The sequence below is a fragment of the Hesperophylax consimilis genome, chromosome 14, assembly GCF_061612785.1.
Source record: "Hesperophylax consimilis isolate HC1 chromosome 14, BYU_Hcon_1.0, whole genome shotgun sequence".
NCBI classification, from domain to species: Eukaryota; Metazoa; Arthropoda; class Insecta; order Trichoptera; family Limnephilidae; genus Hesperophylax; species Hesperophylax consimilis.
The window spans coordinates 36835793-36848648 of record NC_142849.1 but is presented as its reverse complement, the minus strand read 5'-3'; the positions used below and the strand labels follow the sequence as shown (position 1 = coordinate 36848648).

General features: G+C 34.2%; 1 protein-coding gene across 1 annotated transcript in view; it reads left to right on the top strand.

Moving 5' to 3' along the window:
- Positions 1–12856, top strand: part of LOC149418244 (uncharacterized) — a 224478-nt gene that overhangs the window by 80059 nt on the left and 131563 nt on the right. The window contains exon 2 of the mRNA XM_089639815.1: positions 9951–9986. The gene's annotated coding sequence lies outside the window, so the exon portion shown is untranslated. The remainder of the gene's footprint in view (positions 1–9950; positions 9987–12856) is intronic.

The window sequence follows — 12856 nt, the reverse complement described above, 5'->3', positions numbered from 1 at the left end:
TATCACATCAAAACCGTTGTTTCAACATTTACCTCATTTTTCCAAAAAAGGTATCTCCTCACTTATTTAAATGATAATTGGATATTTTTCCGTTCCTTATCACCTTTTTAAAATTCACATTGACTCCCCCAGATTGTACTTTCCGTTATTTAGAAGTTAGAACTTTAGATCACATCTTTTTGGTGGTCCCTCTTTGAAAAAATATCCTTTCTTCTATCAAAGTTTATCTAAAATTGACTCCCCTACATTCAACATCTCATCTTTTGTAAGTCTGAACTCGAATCCAATCTTCCAGATAATTTTGAAATTTAAATAAAATTAATATATGAATTCACCTTCCCTCTCTCAATAATTTGAATTGATGACCTAGAATATACTTGAATGGTGAAAACCAGAAAAATATTACATATTTATTGCAAGAAAAAAAAATGATGTGGAAGAACTCGAAAGCTATCAGTCAAATTGTTCTTAACTTGCAATCAATTCCTTATTTTATTGTTGTCGTTTCCAAATCCTATCCGTTTACATGCTTTTTTATCGTGCCATAATTGTCTGACAATTCATTAATACACATATCTAATGAAATACACTTCTTCTATTACTTCTACTTCTTTCCTACCTCGTTAGTTTCACAAAGCACTCACCGTTCAACCAACGAGCAACAAGCGAGATAATCAGAAGCTGAAACGGCGGTTCTCCCCGGCTGGCTGTACAATTAAAAAATGATTTACGATATCGCACAAAAATAATAAAGCAAACTGCCAAGTGTAAACGACTACCTTTTTTTAACTATGGTAGATTTATTTTTTAATCCCAGTGTGTTTTTTCATTTTACTTTCACTGACGAATAGAAAACGCTATTTTCCACACATCATAAATTCTCTCTACACATATGTAGTAATACGTATTCTTGTATAGATCTTAACGTAGAAAAGGTTTGATTCCGTTTTCTAAGGTAAATAATAACAATGTTCTTTTGATTCATGAATCACCTTTTTGTAGTTGTATAATTTATATGATTTCTTCTACAAAATCTATTTACAAGCTTTTGAATCTTGGAATTACAAGATATGACATCGAATATTTTGTTGAAATTCTCAATGTGTCATATTACAACCTAGCGCGTACAAAGTAGGTTTATAAATATCTCGTAGTTTGTATTTAAAATGGATTCAAATTGCTTTGTTGGCTCCTGAAGTACAAAATTGGAAAAGACTTTGTATCTAGCGTCAGATTGTTGCAGATGGGACATGTGCACCGGGCCGAATCTTTTAAATATATTAATGCATAGACTTTTCTTATATATCAATACCATCGAAACGAATCGCAGCATAACAGGCGTATTTTCGATGACTGAAATGAAAACAAAAAGGAAACAGTTTAACCATTTTTTAAACTATTCTATTGTCTGACGAGTATGGCTTTCTTGTGCAAATGATTGTAAATTGATAATAATAATAAGAGTTTATTCCAGAATGTATGCAGGCGTAGTACAATGCAATACATTCCATATTTTGAAAAAATAGACAAATAATAAGAACACATCATAGACTAAATTAGACAATTAGTATAATACATCAATGGAACACATAGATAGGCTCGAAAAATGCGGAAAAATGTGTACAAGCAGCCGTTTATGGAGAATATTTGAACATCTCCCGTCTCCTGTCGGGCCATCAGGGGGGATTCCATCCAGGAAAACATGGCAGTGATGATAGTGTTATTTGATTGGCGTAGTATGCGCCATAAGCATCCTGTCGGTAGGCGGATTATGCAAATTTATAAAAAACCTTTAATTTAGACAATGGATTTCAAAGATAACTTCATTGTAATACGAGTACAAGTGCATGTAGGTTGCAGCTGTTACATTATTGATTTCATGGGTTGATTAGTTTAAGACGTATATGATTGAATTATGATTTTTTCGTTATTCAAATCCTGATTTACAAAGAAACATTGGCGATTTACTGATTGACAATAAACTGCAATTTGGCAAAAATGTTGTCCGGCAAGTCCAGCCCTGATTGCGTCTGTGTCCTATTACGATATAATGAATACGACATAGTTGGAATAAGTACCGCAATGGTCGCAATGAGTGTTCACGTGGGCGGTGATACACATCAATGAAAGTGTGTGAGCGACTACTTTGTTTACGAGCACTTAAAGTAACTACCGCTGGTTGCTGCATTGTAAACTCTCTCACTATCTCATACGCCACAATCGTAACATGAAAAAAGGTTACAACGTATCTCTCAGCGGCTGGTAAATAGTGTACGTACTTTATATGGGTAATAACTAGGCACTAACTCATTTCAAATCCCGTGAATCTTTCCACAGCAATACAACGAAGGTACGTTTTGTGAGACTCACAGTGCAGAGGTTTTGAAAGTAATTTGCATCAATCAATTACATATTGTACGGCCAGGAACCTTTTCGACTGCAGATACTATTATAATGAATTAGACGGACTTACTGACACTTCTAAGGCGTAAATCCACCCTCAAAAGCTTATTTCTTAAGTTTAAAGCTTTTTATGTATAATTTTGAACAAAACTAATTTATTAAATGACCCACCGAACTAGGTATTATGGTGTAGAACATAATGATAATAATAAAACCGTGATAACGTAACATTTAATCCAAAATATATCCGAGTGCAAACATGTTAAAAAATTTATTATTAAAACAATTAAATTTTTGTAATAATTTGTGATATTCTCTATATAATATCACCGTGGTGTAAAATCATCATTCAAAGAATGAAACGATGTTTGAAAGGCTTTAGCCTATTTCTTGATCAGATGAGAATAGCCAGGTACTTCCACACCCTTTTCTACCACATCTCCTTTCCTTCCTTTACCTTCAACCTCACAACATACCCTAATTGGAGATACCATTATCTTACTGGTTCCAGACGGTTGGGAGCAATTGGGAGTTAATTTATTTATTAAGGTTTATCCATACATTAAACTAATAATTAACTCACTCTAAAAGGTAAAGTGCATCCTTACAAGGCTTACATCTTACATACCGGCACTTTGCGAGCAAACGTGCAGATCCCGATGGAGCCTGACCCCCAAACAGCCTCTACTAACGACCCCTGAGTGAATTTTGATCAGACTGTAGCCTTGTCCGCAAAGTGAATTATGATGTTTGAATAATTTAGCTCCGTACGGCATTTTACTTTCGGCGTTATCAGCAGAATCAATATTATTTGTTTGATAACTGAATAGGTCATACAAATGCTCTGCAAATGTATTCAGGGAAAACATCTCCACTACAAGAACAAAAACCTTAACTCTACTCAACATTCTAAAATTAAACACATATTTTGTCCAAAACAACCACAAATTCTAAGCAACACAATAATATTATTTCCTTCCAAATTAAGTTAAATATACCATGGAGATTATCAAATCATATTCGATGTTGTGTCTAGGCTAAGTAGATTTGAAGAAGAGGAATCCTAAAAAAATATGAAGTAATTCCAACACTACAACCTACAGTCAACAAATACGATGATGAGGAAATCAATATGAAGATGAGATCTACAAACATGATTTTGAGGAAATCATAACAAATGTGATATAACACCAACACAACAACCTATAGTCAACAAACATGAAGATGGGGAAATCAACAGCAAGCTGAGGAAATCGATATGAAGATGAGATCTACAAACATGATGTTGAGGAAATCATAAAAAAATGATTAAACACCAACACAACAACCCCTAATCCCTAGTGAGGAGGATTGTGAATATTTTATTTAACTATGTATCTTTAATAGTTAATTATTTTAAAAACATATATTTAGACAAATCGATCGGCTATCTCGATATTTAGCCAGTTCTATTGACGGATTTAATGCGATGGAAATGAGGACGTCCAAAGCAAACGCTTAGCGATCATTCAACGAGCGAATAGCTGTCTTCTGTCGAATTTCGGTTGTACGAATTTGTGCTGATGTATTCTATCTGAATTATTGTGGAAATGATTTGTCTGATATTATAGCGTTGGGTGTAGAAATGTGTTATCTCTAAAAGTATGCCCTGAAGTACCGATAATGTTTGTAATTTTATTGTCAACTTAATTAGGCCCATCCAGTTTATTTAATTATAATTAATGAAGCGAGTGATTATTTCAGTGGAAATATGCATATGGGAAGTATGTTTAGGAGAGATGGAAAGGCAGTCCACAATGGAGCACTGATACCTACTCTGATGTATAGCAGTGAGGCAAGGAATCGGCAGATGAAGGATGAAAGTAGACGGAATGCTGTGGAAATATGATCCCTTAAGATCGTGTATGACCGTGTGAAAAATGCGGAGATTCACAAAGAATGCGAGGTTGATGTAAGCGTAATGAGCAAGATTAAGAAAGGAACGCTTAGATGGTTTGATAATGAACGGTGAAAGAAGTGTAAGGAGAACATTTGACGCGAATGTGAATGGTAAAAGAAGTAGGGGATGCTAATATACTAATATACTGTCGAGCCATGTAAGGAGTCAGAATAACAGAAGAGTATGTATGAATAGGAATGAGGCAAGGGGTGTGTTGTTTGGCGGTCTGTCCTCCTACCCTTGCGGGAAACGGTGTGCTGGTTAGTTAGGTAGTTAAATATGCAGAAGCCTCTGAAATTTTATCAGACAACACAATTTGCGATAAACACGCAACTAACGCCGATCGAGCCTGTCTGCCCGGCACGCGTTTTTCATGTCTCCTTGATATCTCCCTGATGCACAGAAAGTCTTGGCTGTAGGTAACTTTTACATCCACTTTAAATAGCATTTTGTATTCAACCAGAGGAAATTAAAATACGTGTCAGGTTCGCGAAACATTAACAAATAGTCTTCCGGTAAGGACTGTACAGTTGTATGCCTACCTCATTTTATATTGAGAGGATCGCTGGGATATTTTATTAAGTCAATTTTCAGGAATATAAATCATGTATTTTTAATAATAATTGGATAATTTATACAGCGCAGTTTTTTGTGACAAATCACAAGGGCGCTGTACAATTTATTACAATGTCCTGGGCTCTCTCTAATTTTATTATTTATAAACAGATACTTAAAAAAACACACTTACCTGGCAGGTCACTTCAGATAAAAACACTTTTATTAAAAAGTTTGCGACTTTTGCAGAGGGTATATTGGAAACACTGGACGTTGAATTTACATTTGCTACTTTACACTACATTAAATGATATTACATTTATTAAAGGATTACTGGTAAGAGTAGAGTTGATATTTCTTTTAATAGACTGGAGAATTAAGGACTATTTAGTACACATTCTTAGTTTTTTTACATTTTTTACACATTTGGATATTAACGATGTCGCGGACCGCGAAGGCGAAAGGTTTCTGCTTTATTGTTGTTATACGTAAAGCTGGATGGATCAAAATTAATTTAATTTAAAAATAATTATGTTTTTGTTAGGAACTTGAAGAATTAAACAAAAACTACATAACGGAATTGAATCGCGTGTCTAATTTTAAACGGAAATGATAAATGTCGCTAAGCACCCAGTATCTTTGGGATTTTGCTGGGTAAGAGGGGACTGCTGGCGGTGGTTCCAAATTAGTTCGAGAAACTTTTGATACTATCGCTGTGTACGAATTTCTGTGTTCCCTTCAAAATGATTTCCCTGCATTTTTAAGAAACATCATGAAAAATAAAAGTGATTTATAACAATTTATGCCAATGTGTTTTATTACAATGATTAACTAATAAGACCAGGTTTTTTTATGCAAAGCACAAAGGATAACAAATTATTATAAGCAATAATAATATTCTTATATACGTTATTTTATTATTGAAAATAATAATATTCGAGTCAAAGAGTCAAAAAATTATATCAACAAATGTAGATATAATATGTCTCGACGCCATCTAGTGGGAAATTCAGCCTTTGTTATAAAAATTAAGTTGGTTGTTTATAGATGAAAAAATTTAATAGCATTTGAATGAAAAACTAGTACATATTGAATTATTTGGTATGTTGGGAAAAGTCGACGTAGCTTAGTGTTCTAGAGCACCTGACCGGCAGTCAGAATGGATTCAATTCCCATAAGCGGCATTCATTTTTACTCGGGAGATATTTTCAAATTGTATGGGGATTTCATTTTGTAAACAGAAACTGATCCAAAAATACCACTTAGTTTCAGAGAGCCAAAAAATAATGACGTGTTATCTCCAGAACTTAGTTTAGGTCGGATGTTTTCAGCAATTGAAAACTAACTTAGCCATTTTCCGACTAGTTTCTACTTTAATTCTTTCGCCAATACCTTAACTCTTTTTTCCTCAATAGTGTGATCAGCGGGCAGTAAATTTAAAGATCCTGATAACTGCCTAAATAAATCCGGCTTTATCTGAAAGTCTTTAAAAGGTTTCACCCATTCGACACCACGTAGGACTTTTCACCGTTCTCATAAAACGATTTTGCAAGTTCATCACCCGCGATAATGCTGATTTTTTTCTATGCTTAACTGGGAATTATATGTAATATTGACTAAATGGGTCCATATGAAATTGTGAAAAAACGACATACATGAATTAGAGCTTTATTTGATAGCATTAATAATTGCGTTCCGGAATTCAATCCGTTTTCTGGAAAAATAGTAAAATATATTTTTACACTTTTTTAAATCTATTTCGTTACCCTCAAGTCCTACGCTATTATACACTTTAGCCACTACAAGTGGTCCGGCATTATAATCTTTAGCCACTACAAGTCCTACGACGTTATAATCTTTAGCCACTACAAGTCTTACGACATTATACTCTTTAGCCACTACAAGTTCTGCGACGTTATAATCTTTAGCCACTACAAGTCCTGCGACGTTAAAATCTTTAGCCACTACAAGTCTTACGACGTTATAATCTTTAGCCTTTATCTTTATAAACTGGTGGATCATTTGGAGTCAATTTGAAGGTATAGATTTTTGATTCAGCTGTTTTGAATAAATTGAGTTCGATTTATAGTGATTTGTTTTTGGGTATTATTTTAGATTACACATCTGCCCTGATGATGGACACTGCAATGCTGTACGAAACGTTGGCTAAAGAAGGAGGTAGCGCAACACGGCGTAATACCCCAAAAACAAATCACTATAATACTTTTGGCCGTGAAAATCTCAAATCATACCAAATTGAGTTCGAAGTTAGAATTTGGAAGATTTTAGGTCAAATTTGATAAAAATCGGTTGGTAGTGGCATTGGATTTCTTAAAATGCGATTTAAATTCCTGATCCACATATAATTTCTTAACTCTATAATTGCTGAAATATTTTTTTTTAGTTCCCTGTGTGATGCAGATTTACCAGTTTTCCGCTTGTACCACGAGTATCACACATTTAAGCTGTTATGTCTTCTTTAAAAACATTATTATTGACAATATTATGTTTATACTAAAGCGTTTTCGATTATTCGCTCATTTGCCAAATTCAATTTATATATATTTTTTTTCAAGAAAAAATGCACTTGGTCAGACAATAACCCAACTGTTGATGCCATAGTCTGACTGGCTCTATACGTCAGGAGCAGTTGGGACACTTGTGCAGTATTTACATTTAAAAGTTCATTTTAACACAGTGGCCAAAGGACGAGGATCAAAGGCAAAAGCAAATAGCTTCGCAAATGATAACCGTCGCTTGTCCTTTATTACGACAGACATTACCGCTCCTTCCTCGTAAACCGGAGGCAACAGAAGTTTTAACTACACTCATAATAATACACTTAGCTTAGCTTTAGTTAGTTAATTTAGGTACAATATTAAATGGTTATATCATCCCCTAACGGGATAATAAACGCGTTTATGGGGCGGTTTCATAACCGCTGCGCCGGTTAAATTACTCATACCACTGAACTATTGCGACGAAATCTGAACTACCCGAACTACCAATTTTTTTTGCCATCATCCAGAACCAACGATGGAAAAAAATCCCAATTCCAATTAATAAAATCTCTGCATCTGACTTGTACGTTGATCAAAGCCAGTGAGAAGGTAATCCGCCGTATTGCTTCAATAACGACTTCAATTCTTATTTTATAATGATAAACTTATGTTTATAAGCCGACGTAGCTCAGTGGTCCGGAGCACCTGACCGGATATCAGAAGGTGCGGGTTCAATTCCCGTCGGCGGCATTTATTTTTACTCGGGAGATATTTTCAATTTGTATGGATATTTCAGGCGAGTAATTAATGCTTATCATAATTTGTTAGACTTCAATTCTGTGAATTAGTTTGGCACATGTTGCTTTAGTATCTACGTAGGTAAATAAAACTCATAAGTTACTCAGTCTGGTGAAGCTGGAAGCTATAAATGTATGTTATTTAGAGTTATGATTTTTTTTAGGTTTTTCTTAAATATAATAATAATTAACAGGTTTACCGGTTTCGGCACCTCCGTACCATCATCAGGACAGTAATTATGCTATTAAATACAGAAGTACACATATATATTGTCCTGATGATGGTACGGAGGTACCGAAATCGGTAAACAATAAAATTATGCTATTAAATACAGAAGTACACAAATATACTGTCCTGATGATGGTACGGAGGTACCGAAATCGGTAAACAATAAAATTATGCTATTAAATACAGAAGTACACATATATACTGTCCTGATGATGGTACGGAGGTACCGAAATCGGTAAACAATAAAATTATGCTATTAAATACAGAAGTACACAAATATACTGTCCTGATGATGGTACGGAGGTACCGAAATCGGTAAACAATAAAATTATGCTATTAAATACAGAAGTACACATATATACTGTCCTGATGATGGCACGGATGTACCGAAATCGGTAAACAATAAAATTATGCTATTAAATACAGAAGTACACAAATATACTGTCCTGATGATGGTACGGAGGTACCGAAATCGGTAAACAATAAAATTATGCTATTAAATACAGAAGTACACAAATATACTGTCCTGATGATGGTACGGAGGTACCGAAATCGGTAAACAATAAAATTATGCTATTAAATACAGAAGTACACATATATACTGTCCTGATGATGGTACGGAGGTACCGAAATCGGTAAACAATAAAATTATGCTATTAAATACAGAAGTACACAAATATACTGTCCTGATGATGGTACGGAGGTACCGAAATCGGTAAACAATAAAATTATGCTATTAAATACAGAAGTACACAAATATACTGTCCTGATGATGGTACGGAGGTACCGAAATCGGTAAACAATAAAATTATGCCATTAAATACAGAAGTACACAAATATACTGTCCTGATGATGGTACGGAGGTACCGAAATCGGTAAACAATAAAATTATGCTATTAAATACAGAAGTACACATATATACTGTCCTGATGATGGTACGGAGGTACCGAAATCGGTAAACAATAAAATTATGCTATTAAATACAGAAGTACACAAATATACTGTCCTGATGATGGTACGGAGGTACCGAAATCGGTAAACAATAAAATTATGCTATTAAATACAGAAGTACACAAATATACTGTCCTGATGATGGTACGGAGGTACCGAAATCGGTAAACAATAAAATTATGCTATTAAATACAGAAGTACACATATATACTGTCCTGATGATGGTACGGAGGTACCGAAATCGGTAAACAATAAAATTATGCTATTAAATACAGAAGTACACATATATACTGTCCTGATGATGGTACGGAGGTACCGAAATCGGTAAACAATAAAATTATGCTATTAAATACAGAAGTACACATATATACTGTCCTGATGATGGTACGGAGGTACCGAAATGAATAAACAATAAAATTTATCAATAATGTAACTTAAAACCAAGTATTTTCGTTTCATTTATTTAAAATGTCATGTGTTTGCTTCTTTTGAAAAAACAATCTTCTTTATTTTTTTTAAATTCTAACTATTTCAACATGCAACTTTAACTAATTTTCTTTCCTCTTTTGTTTCAGTTGAGGAAACGCTCGCAGCGCCACGCGCATTGTGAGGTAAGAATCCAGATCGGCTTCTTCTGAATCTCTCTCAAACAACACATCTCAAATACCACAGTCTAAACGAAACAGTAAAAGTTTTTATTCTATATGTTTATTGGGATACATCAATGTATCACGTATTTCTCCAAGTACCTAAATAAAGTGGTTGGAGTAATATGCTGGAAAAACTATTGACGTTCATCTTATCTTTATGACATCTTTTCAATTTTTTTACTTGGTTTCTATAGACCACACCTTGATGCTTTGATTTGTGACATTTTGGTATCGATTTACTTTTTTTTAACTCCAACATGAGGCACAAGCGAAAATAATTTCCTTCAGGGCCTATGTCATCTTTTGGTAAGCAGTGATTTTTGAGGAGATTGAAGGAGTAAACACAGAGGCCGGCAGATCGTTCCGCAGCCGCGCTGTTACTCACTCTACTAACTCAATAACGAGTCCACCCGTTCTCATGTGACAAAGTTCAACCGTGTACAAACAATGGACGAGCGTTTGGCATGATTCCCGATTACGTACCATGCAACTGAAAATCTATATAAAAAATATTTTATTGCGCTTTGTGGGAATCGAATCCGTAACCTTCCGACTAAGTCTAATTTGTATACCATTTGTACACTGTGTAGGCTACAACCGGTAAGGCTGCGGCACCCGCGAGCGCCTCAACGCCTCTCGTAATGATCGTAGTTGTGAACAAACCGTACATCAAGTGTTCACACACTAAATATTATTAATATATTTAGTTAGACATCAACAAGCTATTCCTGGATTAAATAATTGATTTAGCACACCGTAAGGATTTTATTCAACCGATTCTTCGCAGAAAAATAAAACTCAGCACCTAGAATATGACCTAACTCACTTACAGGTGGATATTGAATAAGTTATTCTCATCGTAAATTTTTATCGCGTATCCAAGATCGTATTATAATATGATAATGGCCCGATGCAAATATGCAAGAATGCAATTTCCGAGGCATTTACCTGAAGCCAATGGTGCACTTGTGCTTTCCTCCCGGTTCACAGGTGTCGTAGATAACGGAAATAGAACATATCGGATGCTTATTGCTTATTGAGCTTGCATTATATTCCCGTGAGATCATAACTGGATTTTATTCAATAATAAAGCAATCAATTTATATAACAAGTCAGAATTAGAATTCAGAAGTGAAATGGTTAAATAAACAGACTGGTATCATATGGCGGAAATACACAAATTAGCGTTAACTCTCGACTGGTGAGCTCTAATGATATTTGCAAAATATTTATATATGAAAATTCTACGTTTTCAGCTCGCCAGCTTAAGAGCTATCTAAAAACCGATACGAGACTTTAAATTGTTCGTTTTACATATTAAATTCAAATTAATAATAAGGTGACGTGTAAAACATATTAGGTAAAAAAATTATTAATTACCTTTTTGGGATTAGACAAAAACCATTATTTTTTTATTTATTTTTGAAAAATAAATCAACTACTAAACAGTTTTGTCCACACATAGGTAATTTTGAGTGTTGCCCCTATTAGATATCTTGACATGAATTTTGAGTATTGCCCCTATTAGATATCTGGACATGAATTTTGAGTGTTGCCCCAATTAGATATCTGAACATGAATTTTGAGTGTTGCCCCTACTAGATATCTGGACATGAAATTAGAGTGTTGCCATTATTGGATATCTGGACATGAATTTTGTGTCTAGTTTAAATGTTAAAAAGTTTTGTTTCTCGTCTCATCCAAATAGATAAAGCATTCTACGAAACACCTTCTCATATTACTTATGTAAATTGAACATGAAACTGTTTACAAATTACTCGTTTCAACCATAAAACTTTTATCTCCTACATTCATCTTCACGAAACTAATACATTCTCGGCACGATTGATGATTTGATATGTGTGTTGTTTTGTAGCATTTATCTTTTACCTCCCGGCAACTTAAAGTTCATTACCTTCTTCTGGTGATGATGGTGGCAAGTTGACGGTGATCTCATGAAGATACAACAGGTAACACACCTGTACATAAAACAACCTTAAATGACTCATTGATATTAATCCAAATATAAGAGTAAATTGTTGTCAAATTTTTTTGTTGCGATTTTGGGTGCATCCAACCAAAGAGTTGCATCTTGCAATTTAATGAATTTAAAGTACTTAATAACAACGCGTCCAATAAAACTTCTTCAGGAAAGTATAAAATTGTACTAAAATCTACAAATAATATATGTTACCAATATATTATGCTTCAAATTGGGCTGAGCTTAAGTGGACGAGGTAGTAGGAGTAGGTGGTAGAAGAGAGGGGTCTTTTTCAACAGGGAACAACCTAAGTATCGGACTTTATTTAGTTTGATTGGTTGTAAATGACTTTACTTTTAATGTTTATGGCTTACCGTAACTCTAGTGCCTTCAAGTTATCCAGTCTGATCCTTATATCGTTTTTATATAGTAAACTGACCCTGTATTTTGATTAAATGCATGGTCTTTTCAATGAGACAGTTGACAAATTCGGAGAGGCCATTATGATTTAGACATCTTGGCTAGTCTTCGAGGCAGATATTAATATTTCCCGCCTATGTATATAAAACTATGTCCCTTTTCCACTAATCTTATAATAAATATAATGTCAATAGTAATAGAAGGCGCAATAGCAAATGTTAACTCAATGTCCAGTGTTTTTACTATAGTTTCCTCTGCGTGCAAAGTCCAAATTTTTTAAATAAAAGTATGGTTATCTGAAGAGACCTGCCAGGTAAGTATGTTTCTCTGCATCAGTTTGTAAATAATAAAATTAGATATATACTAGGAATGCATAATAAATTGAACAGCTTCCTTGAGCTGATTTTTCACAAAAAACAGCGGTACACAA